Consider the following 17,947-nt stretch of genomic DNA (forward strand, 5'->3'; position numbering starts at 1 on the left):
CAGTTGCACCATCTAGCAACTCTCCACAAAAATGCAGGAATAATCTTACCACAGAAAGCACTTCAGCAATCAAGCCCCCCTTCAGTCTTTTCTTCTTTAGGCTAATGTCCCCAACCCCATCTTCCAGTTTTCCAGTCCCCTCACTGTCTTGATCACACTCCTCTTGATACACATGTTAGTCACTTTTTCTTCACAAACATAAACCCCAGAACTGAGCATGATACTTCAGATATGGTCTGGACTGACCAGACTACACACCTGTGGTGAGACCATTCCCTATATTTTTGTGGATGCTCTGCAGCCTAGAAATGCATTTGTTTTTTGGGAAAGGCTATGTCATACTGTGAATTCATGTAAAAAAGAAATCTTCTTCCTAACCTCAGATGATGTAACCACTGAAGACCTAGCCTGTAATCACAAAATATAAAGATGTCATTATGCTACATTGTGTGGATAAGTTCCTCAATCAATTTGAGAGATTTATAAAATCTTGGCTATTGAATGAAGGTCACTGATGCTACACAGAAAGTAACTTGGCACTGTCAGAGAGAATTCAGCATGCCCCTTGAAACTGTCTTTTCATCAATGGAGGAGTTTGGGCTCATGAATATTGTGTTTGTGTGTGTCTGTGTGTGTGTGTGTGTGTGTGTGATTTTCTTTCCTTTACCTTTCCTGCCAACAGTCAACCATTTCATTAGAACTTCTGGACCAGTAGGAGACACTGAAAGCAGATGTTGGAAGCAGAGGCATACTTGAGAGATAAAATACAATATAATACAATACAGTAAACATTTATTAAGCATCTACTCTGTGAGGGACATTAAGCATTGAATATACAAATGGGAAAAAGAAAGAACCTGTCCTCAAGGAGCTTACAGTCTAATGGAGGAAGACAATAACCAAAGGGAAGATGAAAAGTGGATGGGGTGGTGGTAAGAGTACTTGGAGCAGAAGGAGGATGTTCTTTGGCATCCATAGCAAAGCAGAGAGGCTGATGGAAAATGAGGAGTTAATTGGAAATTTCAGGTCTCAGTCCTCTTTAAAGGAAAAGTTTGGGAGGAATTTAGTGCATCATTCTCCAGCCCTTCAAGAAGAGAGGACAGTTGCTGTGTCTAGGGGAATTGTGTGAAAAGAGAAAGGACTTACAGATTCTGCAGTACCATCAATTATGAATTTTCCCTTTTCATACACATATCCTACACATATGTCTCACTATCATTGTTCTCTAAGTTTGTGCTCATTTTTTCCATTTGAGTGAGGTTTATGTGAGAAATGTTTAATTGCTACTATTAAGTTCAATCAAATTATTTAATTTTATTATGTTTAATATCTGATTTTTTACTATATCATTTTAGTAAATGATAAAAGCTAATTAAGTCTTCTGCCTAATTGTTCGCAGGAAACACACCAGTTCATGAGAAACATACTCAGGAGCTATAGTGGAAGGAGCAGCCAGCTGCAGGATTACACTTAGAATCAGAGGTTGCAGTTACCTTCTGGGGACTAGACCTTTGTAGTTTAGATTAGCATCTTAAAGGGAGGGCCATACTTATATTGAACTTTTAGTTCATTAAAAACCTTAGGGCTTTATTTTACTATTTCTCAGAGCCATTGGTATAAAACATGCTATGTTCTATTTAGAGTGGGTCATGGCAGAGAAGTTGGTACAGTGTGATTCTGTTGTTGTATTGACTGCCAATCCAAGGGGTATTCAGATAGGCCTGGCCAGGGAGGGGTGCTGTCACTGATAGGAGGTAGGAGAGAGAGAATGTGAGCAGAGGAAGCCACCATATGGTAGCTTCCTATTTTTCTAATTATTCTTGCTAAAAAGTCATCAAGTTCAGTTTTTTTCCATGCTACTGAAGAAATAAAAGTGCTGTCAATATCCTTCTAATTTTCATCACCCTGGGGCAAAGGCCCACCTTAGTTACAGCTGTTAATACCACCCCCCCCCCCAAATTTTTTCAAAAGAACTATTGTCTAATTGGAAATGAATGATACATGCTTCCCACTTCTTGGCAAAAAAAGAGATGGAATAGAGATGCATCAGGAAGGACAGTTTCTAGACAAGGTCAATGGGTTGATTTGTCTTGCTTGGCTATATTTTTTTTGCTAAAAAAGAAGATTTCTATTTGGGGGAAGGAGAGATGAGAGGTAGTAATAGTGATGTAAGAAAAGAAGAAAAGGACATCAGTGAAACTTCCCATCGATGCCTTGCACACTCTGTACTTGTGCTATTAATTTTTTGGACCCAGATTCAGAACATTGGAAGACTTGAAACAGATGGGAACAGAACTTGTGATTGGGGAAGGGAATTCCTAGCTGAGGAAACTTTCTCTGCTAATATAGGCCAGCACCTTCTTTGCCCTTCTGGTCAGAGATTTGATAAGCACACAACTTAGGTCTTTAAGTCACTATTTAGCAGAAAATGAGACAGAATGAAACAGACAAGTCAGGAAACAATAAGAAAATGTTCAACTGTCCATTATGATCTGAGCTCACCAGGCTCTGGCCTCTCCAAAATATCCTTAAATATGAGAACAATTTGGCATTAGGGATGTGATAGCAGTGTCAGTGATTTGCCCAAAATTATCCTGGAGCATCGAAAGAACCTCTGTCCCTCTGATTCAGCCTGTTTCCAGGCAAGAGTTTCCTCCATAATATCATTGATAAGCCATCGTTCTCTCTGTTCTCTAGGATATCAAGGGGGAATGAAGTGTTCTTTGAAGGAATATAAAAAGGACTAAGAAGTACTTAAAAGGGCAAAGAGAGAAAATAATTTGAAGAGGGAGAGGGGAACCTGATCAGAATGTTAATAATATACTCAACAATAGTTCGAATCTTTGCTGTTGTTCTCTCATTTCTGACATGTCTGATTCTTCGTGACCCTATTCTGGGATGTTTTTTTGGGGGTGTGTGTAAGGCAATGGGATTGAGTGGTTTGCCCAAGGTCACACAGGTAAATAATTATTAAGGTTCTAAGGCCACATTTGAACTCAGGTCCTCCTGACTCCAGGGCTGGTGCCCTATCTATTATGTCACTGAGCTGCCCCTAGGGATTTCCTTGGCAAAGATGCTGGAGTGGTTTGTCATTTCCTCCTCCAGCTCACTTTACAGATGAGGAAACTAAGACAAACAGGAGGAAGTGACTTGCCCAGGGGCACATAGCTAGTGAGTGTCTAAGGTTAGATTTGAACTCAGGAAGATGAATTTTCCTAATTCCAAACCCAGGGTTTTATCCATTGTCCTGTCTTGATGCCTCATCAACATTTATATAACACTTTAAAGTTTGCAAAAAACATATAATATGCCAATTATTTTGATTTTCACAACAATCTCACAACATTGTGAGATGTTCCCATTTTACAGATAAGGAAACTGAGGTTAGGGAGAGGTTAAGTGAATTGTCCAAGGTTACATAGCTTACAAATTATTGTTAATGTTAACTGTAAATTAATTTTAGAAAGGGAAAGAATTAGAGAAGGAAAAAGAGAGATGAATCACAGACCCAAGGATGCTCTCTTAACCCAGAGAAAAGAAAAAATGTGTGTGATTGTGTGTGTGTGTGTGTATGAGTAGGTGGGTGTCAATATGAGTGTATGGATTGCAGAATAATTTCATTCTGCAAATATCTGAAAAGTTGCTAATAATAATAATAGCCAGCATTTCTATAGCGCTTCCAGATTTTTAAATGCTTTACAATTATAACATTTGATCATAACAATAGGAGAAATATTCTTGTTCCTATTTTATATCCAAGGAATCTGAGGCAGATCCCAAATTGCCCAAGGATCACATGGTTGGTAAGTATGTGAGATCAAACTTGAAATCAGGTCTTTCTGATTCCTGGTTCAGTGATCTGCCTTATGGGGAGGTACTTGACCTCAGAAAGAAGAACTGGGAATTATCAGTAGAAGATGCAAGGGGGTAGCAGATCTTAGATTGGGGCTTGATGTCAAGGAAAACTTTGCATTTATCTAAAAGTGTTACCTTAGGAGGAGGAAGCTGGAAACCTATGAGGAGAGATGAATGATGGCTTATCAGTGATATTAAGGAGGGAATTCTTGCCTGGGGTCAGATTGAATCAGAAGGAATAGAGGTCTCTTTCAGCTCTGAGGTCCTATGGTTCCATGAGTAAAATCTGGCAAATGTTGCACTTAAGACGAAAAAGGGAAAGAAGTGGTTTCATTAAATTGTATGCCAGTGAAGTTGGCAGTCACTTCCCAGCCAAATTCTAGCCTGGATTATTAAAGGGATGGTTAGTAAGCAGTTGGAAAGGAAGGCACTGATTATTGTCAGCCACCATGGATTCATTAAGGATGTTATGCCAAAGTAATCTCATTTGCTTGATTTTTAAAATAATGAACATAACAAACAAAATAACATTTCGATATACAAAAAATAACAAAGGGGATTATATATGAAGCCGTAGACTTCTGTTAAATTGTTTTAAATTGTATATTAAATTCAGCACAACATTTTTTCTGCTCTCTCCTGTGTATTTTTAAAAGTTTTATTGCTGCTTTCTTTTTTTTTTTCATTACTCTCCTAACCACCAATTCCCTCCCTGACAACTCCTGCCCCCAAATAGAAGCCTCTCCTTGTAATTGGTGAGTGTTGTCTTTGTTGTAGTTTAGTTGTATCTGACTCTTTATGATCCTGTGGATCACAGCATTCCAATGCTGTCCTTGAGGTTTTATTGGCAAGGATACTAGAGTGGTTTGCCATTTCCTTCTTCAATGTAATAAAGCAAACAGAGGTTAAGTGACTTGACCAGGGTCACACAGCTAGTGAGTGTCTGAGGTCAAATTTGAACCCAGGTCTTCCTGACTCCAAGTCCAGTGTTCTATCCACTGAGCTACCAGTGGACAGCTCCATCCTAATAAGGCAGTATAGTAAAGGCAGCAAAATAAATCACATTTTCCTTCCTGAAAATGTATGCCTCATTCTGTATCTGTAGTTCACCACTTCTCTCCCAAGAAGAGATAACATGTTCGTCCATGTGACCTTATGGACAAGATTCCTGAACCTCCAACCTTCTATGCGGAAGGTGAAGGATTTTAAAATTCTTAAGCATCATGATACCAGAATCCAGCCTTTTAATATGAAAAGGAAGATTTTCTGAGGGTTTTTTCCTGGGTAACCCCAAGTCTGAAAGGTCCCCAATATAAAAATTCAGGTTTTGAATTGTCCAGAGAGAAAAGAGGGCTTTTTAATGCAACATTCTTCTTAAAGCATGATGATTGTCCTCATTACTCCTATGGTAAGAACAATTAATGGGTTCTTTGACTCGGGGAAGCAAAAGATCCAATCTGGCTATAGACTCTGCTTTTCCTGTGAATTGTTTGGATGGTGTAGGTTTGGTGTGTTAGGGATTGCTTGTTCAGCAGGCTCCAAGGTTATCTTTATTTTCTCAGAGGGATTTTAAACTATAAGGTATTGCTTCAAGTCTTGGAGAACCCTAAAGAATCTTTGGGAAATCAAGAATCAATGAAATATCAAAAGATTGCCATGTAGACAACTTCAAGTTTCATTTTCTTCCAAGAGAAGTTTAATGACTATTTGAGAGCTTCATGTGTTTTCTGTATCTATTTATGGGTTTTTGAGTTATTTATATCGTCTCCATTTTCTGTGGAGTGAATTAAAGCTTGTCTGATTCAATAAACATTAAATACCTTGGGGCCTTTTCACATTTGGAGAAACCTACTACACATGAGTTACTTGGATGTGTTGGGAATATATATATATACTGTATTTCCTCCAAAAATAAGACAGGGTCTTATACTAATTTTTGCTCCGAAAGATGCATTAGGGTTTATTTTCAGGGGATTTCTGGAGATGGACAGTCATTCCTGTGGGAAACATTATTTGATCTGTCTTCTCTTTGCAAAGTTCTTCATGTTTAGTAGGCTGAATCTCAGACTAGCAGACCTCTTTGGCCACTTTGCAAAACAAATGGCAGCAATAAATTGAGCCACTTCCTTATAACTGCTTGAATGCACTAGACTTTCAGGTTCAATAACATAAAATGCCTGAAACATGTTTATTCTGATCTTTCTTACCCTTAGTGATGATTAGAGGTTTCTTTATATCCAGACATTATCAAGTGCACATGTTATTTGTGCGCTGTGTCTGTACTGTGATTGGTCATTTGGCAATAAGTTTTGAATGTATCTGTTTACATAGGCATTTTTACCTCTTGTCCAAAGGTTCCCACATGGGTATTTACAAGTACTTATGAGCTATATTAACATTTATTTTAAGAAACAATTTCAATAATATTGTTTATTTATATTTAATTATATATTATTATTTTATAATTCAATATGTTCATCATGTGTTACAATGGACATACTAAATAAGTTTTCTGACTTAACTGGGGCTTATTTTGGGGGTAGGGATTATATTATAAGCATCCTGAAAAAAAATCATGGTAGGGCTTATGAAATGTGAAGGGTTAAATTGAGATTTTCTCTATCAGCTTTCATGGTCCAAGAAGAAGGAACTTCCTGAACACAATGAACCCAAAGCATGATTGATCAAGATATGTTCTGGGGCATGGAGCACTGGGGAACATCCTTAGTTTTGGAACTTGGCCCCTGGGTGTTTACCACAAGTTGCCTGGAGAAAGTGAATGCATTCAGGATCTGAGGCTGTTTTGACTTAAACTCCAGATCATTGAGTTCGGTGGAGAGCCCACTGATCACTAAGTTCAGTCTTCTAAACCCTTGGACTTGTGCCACTTCTGTGTGAGCACTCTTACTTGGAAAAGTGGGCTTTGGAAGGCCATCCCTTCCTAGTTGTCTTTGGGTATCAAAGAGGACCACACTAACCAACCAAGTGATTGGTGGAGTGACTTGCACAATTGTGTTTAGTATAATGAGAAGTAATCTGTGCAAAGCATCCTCTCATTTTTTTCTTTCTTTTTTTTTTTTAAGGCAAATGGGGTTAAGTGGCTTGCCCAAGGCCACACAGCTAGGTAATTATTTAGTGTCTGAGACTGGATTTGAACCCAGGTACCCCTGACTCCAGGGCCTGTGCTTTATCCACCTTTCTTTCTTTTTTTAATTGTTTTTTGAATTTTACAATCCCCCCCCCAATTTTGCTTCCTTCTCCCCCCCCCCACAGAAGGCAGTCTGATAGTCTTTACATTGTTTCTATGCTATACAGTGATTGAAATTGAATGTGTTGAGAGAGAAATCATATTCTTAAAGAAAAAATAAAATATAAGAGATAGCAAAATTATATAATAAGATAACTTTTAAATTAAAGGTAATAATCTTTGGTCTTTGCTTAAACTCCACAATTCTTTCTTTGGATACAGATGGTATTCTCCATCACAGATACCCTAAAATTGTCCCTGATTGTTGGACTGATGATATGAGCAAGTCCATCAAGGTTGATCATCACCCCCCATGTTGCTGTTAGGGTGTGCAATGTTTTTCAGTTCTGCTCATCTTTCTCAGTGCCAGTTCATACAAATCCCTCCAGGCTTCCCTGAATTCCCATCCCTTCTGGTTTCTAATAGAACAATAGTGTTCCATGACCTTCATATACCACAGTTTGTTAAGCCATTCCCCAGTTGATGGACATTCACTCAATTTCCAGTTCTTTGCCACCACAAACAGGGCTGCTATGAATATTTTTGTACAAATGATGTCTACCCTTTTTCATGATCTATTCAAGGTACAAACCCAGTAGCATTATTGCTGAATCAAAGGGTATGCACATTTTTATTGGCCTTTGGGTGTAATTCCATATTGCTCTCCAGAAAGGTTGGATGAATTCACAGCTCCACCAACGATGTATTAGTGTCCCAGATTTCCCACATCCCTTCCAACATTCATCATTGTCCTTTCTTGTCATATTGGCCAGTCTGAGAGGTGTGAGGTGGTACTCTCACTTGTTTTTATCAGAACTATTCCACGCCATGGCCTGATTAATAGTCCTGATTGACTATTGGTGATGATCTGGCTTCAGTAGGAGTCTCTAGACCTTGATTTGATTTCTCTTCTTCCCATATCTACTTTAGTGTAGGTAACTCTTTCTAGGAATTAAGTACTTTATCTGCAAACAAGAGATCTGAGTTCAAATTCTACCTTAGCAACTTTCTGACTGTGTGACCATGAACATGTCCCTCAAACCATTGTAAAATGGTCATAAGAATACTTCTACTGCCTACTTACCTAGTTCATAGTACTTTTGTGGAACAGTTCTTTGCAAAACTTATAGGACAGTGTAAATGAGAGTGACTATTATCTTGAATAGGGCAACCTAGAGCATGCTATAAGACAGAACTAATGGAGAAATTGAATAAGAGGATTACGAGTGATGTGCAGAAAAAATAGATGGATTTCCCTCCTCACAGCAGAGGGATGGATGGGGGAGAACTAGGGCAGGATGTTGTGTACATTTTTAGTTGGCTTTTACTAATTTGACTGTTTTGTTTGATTGCTTTTCTTGTTACTAGAGAAAATTAAATCTGGAAAAGGAGGGGGAGAACAATTCCCACAGATGATACAAGTGCAAAAACAAAAAGCCTCAATAAAACTTTTGATGTGACTTATTTTTACATCTGCTTCATTTCAGAATTTATTCCTTCCCATTCTCTACTCAGTGAACTATCCCTTGTAACAAAGAAAAAAGAGGGGAGAAAAGTAGAACATCAGAACCATTTAACATATCAACCATGCCTGAGAGTATATTTAAGGTATAACATAACATGTCTGAGAGTATATATTTAACATATCAACTATGTCCCCTACCTCTGAAAAGAAGGCTCTCCCTTGAACACTGCAATTACATAGCAATAAATATTATAAGTTTTTTTGTGGATAGATTGAGGGAATGGAAAGGTTCTTTTCCATTCTCAACTCCACCCTCCAGCTCTTCCCATAGGGGCTTTCTCTCATTCCCAATTTCTCCCTCTATCCTTCCACCAGTTTGGCCAAAATGGTCCTGCAGTGCTAGGGAGGGACCAGAAGAGGGCGTGGGCAGGCCATAGTCATTATCTGGTAGGACCTGGATGGAAGAGGGCTTGCTCCCATCTGTCCAGTTGTGAGGATGGAGCCCTGGAAATCTAATGTGTGAGATTTAATCTGAAGCATCAGCAAAGGAATCAGTGACATTGGTTGGACTTCCAGGACAAAATGAGGAAAATCTTTCATCTAGGTGGTACAGTCGGTAGAGTGGTCAGCCTAGACTCAGGAAGATGAGTCTTTTTGAGTTCAAACCTAGTCTCAGATACTTAGTAGCTATATGACCCTGGGCAAGTCATTTAACCTGGTTTGCCTCAGTTTCCTCTTCTATAAAAATGAGTTGGAGAAGGAATCTTTGCCAAAAATAACTCCAAATGGAGGTCATGGAGAGTCAGACATGACTGAATAATAATAACAACAAAAAATGTTAGTCATTCTCTTAGGGGTCAGAGATTCCTTTTCAAAAAGGAATGTCAGTATTCTGAGTGATTTTATCAGTAAAATTTAGGCTTAGACCCACTATTCTATGTGTATGTATATGTCTGTGCCTATCTGTCTCTGTCCTTCCCCCCCTTTTTTTTCCTTCTCTTCTTCCCTTTCTCCTCTCTCTCTCTCTCTTCCCCCCCCCCCATTCAATCTCTCCTTTGGTTTTTTCTTATAGCATGCTCTAGTTTGCCCTATTCAGGATAATAGCACTCTCATTTACACTGTCCTATAAGTTTTGCAAAAAAAACTGTTCCACAAAAGCACTACAAACTAGGTGGGTAGGCAGTATAAGTATTTGGAGGTTTTTTTTGGCAAAGATTCCTTCTCCAGGTCATTTTTATAGATGAGGAAAATGAGGCAAACTGGGTCTGAGGCAAACCTTTGTCTCTGTCCTTGTCTTTTCTCTCTCTCTCTCTCCCCCAACCCCAGTTTCTGGTGTATAATAGATGCTTAATAAATACGTGCAGAAGCCTGGTTTCAGAGAAAGGAGGAGAAAATATACGTCTTGGCAGAAATCGATGTGAGACATTGTATATAATATTCGTTTTCCTGAACTGCTCCCTCCCCCCCATTTTTATTTTTTACTTTTTTGTTACTTGGGATGGTTGTGTGGGTTGGGGTTAAGAAGGTAGAAATGAAGGTGATGTCAAAAACAATGTCAATATTCTAAAAAGAAAAACCAAACAAATGCTTGGTTAATGGAATTGAATTACCTTAACACACATTTATTGGGTGAAGTTGGGTGCTGCAGTGGCTAGAACAGTGGACCTGACACCTGAATTGGTCCTCAGACACTTAACAGTTGTGCAGTTCTGGGTGAGTCACTTAGCTTTAACCATTTTCAACCTCAGTTTCCCCTTCTGTAAAGTAAGGATAATAATAGCTTTTACCTCACAAGCTTGTTGTAAGTCTCAAATGAGTAAAGTTCTTAGCATAATTATAAGATGCCTAGAAAATCATAGGCATTTGATAAATGCCTTTCCCTCTCTTCTTCTACCTCATGCAGAGCTAGATACAAACGGTGTGCAGTCAGATGTAAATCTCTCCCCTCAGTTCCACTTTCCAACCCAGGTATGATTTGAATAGGGTTCAGGTATTTAATTGATACTCTCCTGAGATTGGGGGGGGGGGGTCCTAGTTCTAGCTCTGATACTGTTTAGCTCCTTCCCTTCTCTGTAAAATGTGGGGATTGGAGCTGGATTAAATAGGTCAACCGGACGGTCCTGATGATCCCATAGGAAGCTAAGGGATCATTTCTTAAGAGGTCCCAAAGTGGCCCTTTCTACTATGTTTTAGAAATTTGTTTTAAAATTTGCCAAGAAAGAAAGTTAAGCTTTTGAGTCTAAATGTTAATGACTTCCCTCTCTTCCTTTTCTGGGAAATCTATCCCTTTGCTCTTCCCTACCATTCCCTCCCCCACCTACAGCAGTCTTAGGAGCAGGGCTCTCCGAGCAAAGATGTTATCAGGAATGTTTCCAGCCAAGCCCAGGGCCCGCTGGGACCAACCCAGGAACAAAGGAAAGTGGATAAAAACAGTCAACACCCCAAAGAAAAGCATGAGCAGACACACACACACACACACACACAGAGAAAAAATCATTCATTTAGATCTGGGAGGAGTCTCAAAGATATGTTCTATTCCAGGAAGTCTTTTTGTCTCAAAGATTTCTTGGATGGTCTAATGAAGCCTTTGAATCCCCTCTCAGAATAAGGCTTTTAAATGCATGGGAAAAATACATAAGATTACAAAAGAAAACAATTATAATGAAATGATTAATGAAAATATTAAAAGTCAAACCCAAAGACCCTAGTTTAAGTAAGGATCCCTGATTTAGTACAACTTCTTAATTTACAGATGTGGAAATCAAGGCCCAAAGGAGATAACAAATTGGCCCTTAGCTCTGTCTTCAGTCTATCTTTCCAGACTTCTTTCATAATGTCCTTCTTGCAATCTGCAGTTCCAGCCAAATTGGCCTACTTGTTCCTGCCTAAATTTGGCCTTCTTTCTTCGATTCTGTGCCGCACCACAAGCTGCCTGTCCTTCATTCCTGGAATGCCCTCCCTTTTCTCTTCTGTCTCTTACAATCTCGGTTTCCTTTGAAGCAGCAGCTCAACTACCACCTCCTCCAGAAAGCCTTCCCCAAAGATCCTTCCTTGTTGTGTTTCCTCCTTCTTCCAATTATCACGTTCATACTTAAGTGTCTCTTCCCCTTCTTGTCCCTTGAGAATGAAAGGTTCCTTGAAGGCAGAGACTGTTTTCCATTTGGTCCTTGTATTTCCATCACCTAAAGTCATTCCTTGCATATGTTTTTATTTTTATTTTTCCTCTTGACTTGTGATTTCATCAATATAAGGAACTGCCCATGGGGAAACTGCCTTTAGGAATTTAAATTTCCAGCTGTTCTGTAACTTATGTTGTTGTTCAGTCATTTTTCAGTCATCTTGGAATCTTTGTGACCCCATTTGGGTTTTTTTGGGGGGAAAAACTGAACTGGTTTGCCATTTCCTTCTCCAGTTCTTCTGACATTGAGGCAAAGGGTGTTAAGTGACATGTCCTGAGTCACATAGCTAGTAAGTATCCGAGGCCAGATTTTTTTATTTTCTAACTAATTAATTTCCCCAATTACAGTGGTGTGGAGAAAGCTGGGCATGGGAGTGATAAGATCAGTGGGAGACAACTTTGTAAATCTTTTGTTCACTTTGGAAAGGGAATCTCTCTTTATCATGTAATTTAGGCCACACCTGAGGGCCTGACCTTCAACTTGGATTGCATTGCTTTTCTGGGGCACCCAGGAAGCACAGGTCCTGGAAGACCACCCAAAAGGGGCCCGTCCCCAAAAGGCAAAATCTCCAATGAGGGACTTGGGTCACTCCCAGGTCACCACCCTGTTCCCATGAACTCCAAGAGAACTTAAGGGGAAGGAGGAAAGGAACTTTCCCTCTTTGCCCTTCCAGTCTCATACTGAATGCTGGCCAGCTGGCCATCCACATGGTCTTCTCTTAAAAACTTTTTCTAACTTTTCTATCGAGGCAGAACTGAAGCCAAGAAACAAATCAGCAGCAACAACAGTTAGAGATAGTATTCAATATTCATTTTTGTAAATTTTTTCCCTTTCCTTTCTTCCCTTCTTGTGCCCTAAAATAGCAAGTAATCTTACATAGGTTATACATGTGCAATCATGTTAACATATTTCCATATTAGTCATGCTATGAAAGAAGAATCAGAGCAAAAGGAAAAAACAAACAATTTTAAAAAGTGAAAGTAGTATGCTTTGATCTGCATTCAGATTCCATAGTTCTTTCTCTGGCTCTGGGTGGTGAGGCCAGTCTTCCTGCCAGTAGGAATTATTGTGGGTCTGGAATTCAGGATGGAGATTTTGGTTGGCCATCTAGATTTGGGAATCTCCCACATGGAGATGATAACTAAACCTAGAGGAGATGATGAGATCCCTGAATGTAGAGAAAGGGAAGGAAAAAGCCTGAGAATGAAGGTTCATCATGGTCTGGGGATGATTAATGTCTAATCCCACAAAGAAGACTGAGAAATGGAGAGTGAAACTTAGAAACAACGTTACTCCTTTGGGTCTCAAATAAAGGAATTGCTGCAGATGACCTCTTTGGTCTCTTCTAAATACTATGATTCATGATTCACGATTACAAGATCATAGGCTGTCTTGGGTCTACAGATCCAAGAGTTATCCCCTATTTATCTACCCCATCTCAAGAACCTACTTCCTTCTTCTCAGAATAACCTGTCCTGGTCACCCTTTCCGCATCCAGTTGATCTGTTATACAAAATGCAGCCCAGGTTCTTTCATGTCTGACCAGCTAGGTTAAACAGTTAGATGGCACAATAGATAGTAAAAATAGACCTGGAGTCAAAGGATCCGAGTTCAAATCCTTCCTCAATTACTCAAAGCTGTGTCATCCTGGGTAAGTTACTCAACTTCTCAGCTTCAATTACTTCATCTATAAAATGGAGAGTTCATAAGAAACAAATGAGATCATATACATGGCCGAGTCTTTAAGTGTGATACCAATGTTAATTATTCTTCTTCTTAACCTCTGGTTTACTGACTTTCACTTCTCATTTGAGCCTTTCTGAGTATCTGTAAACATTAATTAACTAATTCTGGCTATTTCTGTGGCTAAGCCGGCATGGAGGAATAGCTCATGGGAAATGAGTAGGTTGAGAAATTGAGTGGTTAGGGTGCTTAAGAAAATTTAATATGTTTGTTAAAGTTACCTAGTGTGAGGGCAGGAAATAAGGAGGAGAGATAAATTTCTCATTGAGGAAAGAAGGACCTGGAATGACCTGAAAGTCTGTAGACAACAGCTACCAGGATTTTCTTGGGTGAAGATAAGGTAAGAAAGGGGATAGTAGAATATGAAAGTAGGTCCTGAATGGCTGGAAAAAGAAGTCTTGCTCCCCCCCCCCCAGGCTTTCCTCTTCCTCCTCCTAATATAGCAGAAGATGGAAGTACTAAGACCAAAGAGAAGATTGCACCTCTTTGCACCAGAGGTTTTCTACATCCTAGTTAGTAAGATGGGGCTGGTACAGGAGCTGGGAGTTAGCTTGGATTGGCACAGATGGAAATCGTTGTTTTGGGACAAATGGAAAATGTGAAAATGTCCTGTCTGCTCCTTCTTGCCTTCCTCCAGGAAACAGACTGCTAACAGGCAATGAAAAGCACAGGATACAAGGTCAAAGGAATATTTGACTCCTCACCAGAGGAACCAACTCAGGGCTTCAGGAACCCCATGTGGGCCTAGGATAGAGAAACCACAACCTGGACTTGAGAAAGCTTTTTTCTTATACAATCACCATGGAAACTGAGGGAATCCCCCACGGTTTCCCTGAGGAGAGTTTGTGAGACAGAGCAACTCAGAAAGGGAGGGAGATAGAGACAGAGCATCAGACAGGGAGGGATTATAGGGAGGCTCACAGATGAAAGGAGAAAGAGACAGAAAGATGCAGACATGGTGGGATAGAAAAAGTCAGAGATAAAGGGAGGAAGACCTTGATATGAGAAGGAAGAGAAAGTCTTAGAAATGGAGAGACAGCAGGGGAAAAGCTAATAGAGAAAGGGAAACTTTCAGAGAAAGAGGGAATGGGAGACTCAGAAACAAAGACAGGGGCCAGAGATAGGGAGACTCATAAATGAAGAGAAGACAGAGAGATTTAGAAGAGGAGAAAGATAGGCATAAAGGGAGAGAAATACTAAAGCCTAGGAGAAAGGAGCCTCAGAAAAATAGAAAGTCAGAGACAGATTCAGGATGGAGGGAAATCTTCAGAAGTATATGGAGAGAGCCTGAGATGGAAAGAGGAGGAGGAATAGAGAAACTCAGAAATGGAGGGCTATGGAGATGCAGAGATGTAGACTGAGAGAAAGAGGAAGACAAAAGAGCATTGGGATAGACATAGACAAGGATAGGAACAAGGTAGGGAGACAGAAAGCCCAGAAATAGAACTAGAGAGACCCAGAGGTGAAATTTTAGAGGAAAGCATAGCCTCTTTTATCACCCTACTCCTGCAATTACTTTCCTGGCTCCAAGGAAGTCAGATTACTTAATTCCCTGGGCCAAGTGGGAGGCTGGAAGTTCAATCTAGTCAGGAGAGAATTTACTTTAGAGCAGTAATGGGATGGCAAAAATGACCTTTTACTCCAGTCTATGATCTCTAGTCTAAGTGCCTTGGAAGAGGGCATCACACAGAGGGAAGGTGCTGTTCACTTTCTTGTCCATATTCTTGAGATAGTTCTGACATTCCTCTGGTCCTTTGCTGGGGAGTTTTTTATAAACATCCAGGGAGTATTGAGGTAATACTTTAACCCCCAGTGAGTCTGTTCCCCCCCTACAGTTGCACTGCCCTGGATATAGTGAGAAAGATTAAAAAATGGAAATGACTCCCCCAAACTCACACAGTTAGTGCCTGAGGTGGTATATGAATCTAGGTCTTCCTGATTCTAAGACCAGTTCTCCCCTGGGCTAAGAAGGTTCCAGAAGGGACTGATAATCTTAATGTGGTTGAAATTTCTTATAAGGGGTTTGGACTCCAGAAGAAGTTTTCTTAATCAGGGGGCTTTTCAACTTTGGTTTTTAATTTTAATGTTAGTTTGATAACTGTATTTTAATATATTTGCTTTCCTTTGTAATCCTATGTATTTAAAGTTATATATTAAAAATATTATTCTTAGAAGGGAACCATAAGTATTACCAGACTATCAAATGTATTCAGGACATAAAAAAAAAAGATTTTCTACTCCTTAATCTATTGGCTTCTAAATGCAGAGGCTTTTCACTACCTAAGTGGATTAGGTAGACTGCACTAGGGATCCTTGAGACTCTTAGACCACCTTCTCCTTCCAGTGGCTATAGAAAGGGAAAACCCTCCCCCTCTTCCACCCTGCTCCCCTCTTCTATCTACAGTTTCTTTCTCTGAACTTTGGCTTCCATTTACTTAAACAAAAATTTACTAGCGTCTTTTGTTCAGGGACATCTAGGTGGTGCAGTGGATAGAGCATTGACCCTGGAGTCAGGAGGGCCTGAGTTCAAATGCAATCTGAGATACTTAATAATTACCTAGCTGTGTGACCTTGGGCAAGTCACTTAACCCCATAGCCTTGCAAAAAAAAAACCAAACAAACATCTTTTGTTCAGATTCTTGTGCCAGATATCAGGGAGTTATAAAGTATTGGTAAGATCTTGCCTTCATAAAGCTTGCAGGCTTCATGGGAAGACAAAACGCATACACAGGTATCTATAATATCCAATATGACAAAGCAGATTCATGGTTCTGGAGTCAGAGGATCTGTATTCAAATATATTTCTCATGCTTACTACCTAACTTCTCTGGGTCTTAGATTCCTTCTCTATAATAGAACTGGGTGACTTCAAAGGTCACTTCCAACCCCAGATCTATTATGGTACAAGCTCCCTGATAAAGAGAATAAAAAAATAAGAATACCTTAGATTTCTAGGGCCTTATGAAGATCCCAAAATACTTTCCTCACAACAGCCTTGTGAGATAGGATTATCACTTTTGTAGGGAAAAGCCCAGAAAGGAAAGATTGTAGTATTTAAAACTGGAAGGAACTTTAAGGATCATCCAGTCCAACTTGCTCATTTTTGAGAGGAGGAAATTGAGGCTAAAAGATTTATCATACACAGAGCAGAGTAGCAGAGCCATAATTTCAGCACCAAGGACACCTCCTGGGCACTGAAGGGAGGAAATACTAAGATTTGTTCAGGAAAGTAAGTCCAGCCTAAACCCTATGGCTAGAGTCTTCCCAACCCCAAGTTCAGTACTCTATCAATCAGTCAATCATTATTTAGTAAGTACTACTATACACCAGGCATTGAACTAGACTCTGGGAATATGAAGACACAAATGGAATGAGCACAGCTCTCAGGAGTTTACATTCTCTTAGGAAGTAAACATAATTATATACAAACTATATGGGAGCAGCCAATATAATTATATACTAAATATATGGGGACAGCCAGGTAGCACAATGGATAAATCACTGACCTTATAGTCAGGAGGACTGAGTTCAATTGACAAGTTCTAGCTGTGTGACCTCAGGCAAGTCACTTAGATTCTTCTAGGGCTATCTACAGTTATTTTGATAGTATCAAACCACTGGACCCAAATTGTTTTAGAGGAGAAAATGTGATTGATGATTTATCACAGCATCCCCTCACTCAAATCCAATTCATAGTATTGCCTCCCTGATGTCTTCTTTGAGAACAAAGGACAAACATCACAAGGTAATTTTCAGAGGAACAATACATCATGCTTTCCACAATGAAAAATAGAGTTATGCTCCAGAAGGAGGGATCAAGGCTTCTTGGAAGCAGTGGCATTTGAAATGGACTTTAAAGCAGAGAGAGGAAGCCAAGAGAAGGAGAACTCATTCTAGGCATAGGGTTTAGGCCGAAGTTACTTTCCTATATAGAAAGGAATGGGATTTCCTCTTCTCAGAGCACCAGGGAGGTGTCCCTGCCCCGTGGGGGATCCCAGCTGCCACACATTCCCCTCCCCCTCCACCCAGAACAGACTGGAGTGTCCTGGCCTCTTCCTACCCACATCCTGGCATCTGTGTCTGCGGGGGTGGTCCCTGCTTAGGAGCCCGGGATGGAACATCTGAGGGTGGGGCCTCCCAGACAGCCTGAGACAGTTTTCCCCCAATGTTCAACCCCAGGCATTCCTCCCTTCTCTGAGTTCATTCTACCTTTTTCACACTCATGGGGGATCCTGGAACCTGGAACCCACCATGGCCTTGAGATTCCAATCACTTTATAAGCATTTGCGTCTATAATTCTGCCTGAAGATGCCATCCCCTCCATCTGTTCCTGCCATCTGCTCCTGCCTATGTTTTCTAAACCATTTGGAATTGGATTTTTTTGGGGGGGTGAGCAGGGAGTGGGGATGGGTAGCCTTGGAGTCCATGCAGAGGGCAGTCAACTCCAGCCATTTCCTT

The sequence above is a fragment of the Macrotis lagotis genome, chromosome 1 (genome assembly GCF_037893015.1).
Source record: "Macrotis lagotis isolate mMagLag1 chromosome 1, bilby.v1.9.chrom.fasta, whole genome shotgun sequence".
NCBI classification, from domain to species: Eukaryota; Metazoa; Chordata; class Mammalia; order Peramelemorphia; family Peramelidae; genus Macrotis; species Macrotis lagotis.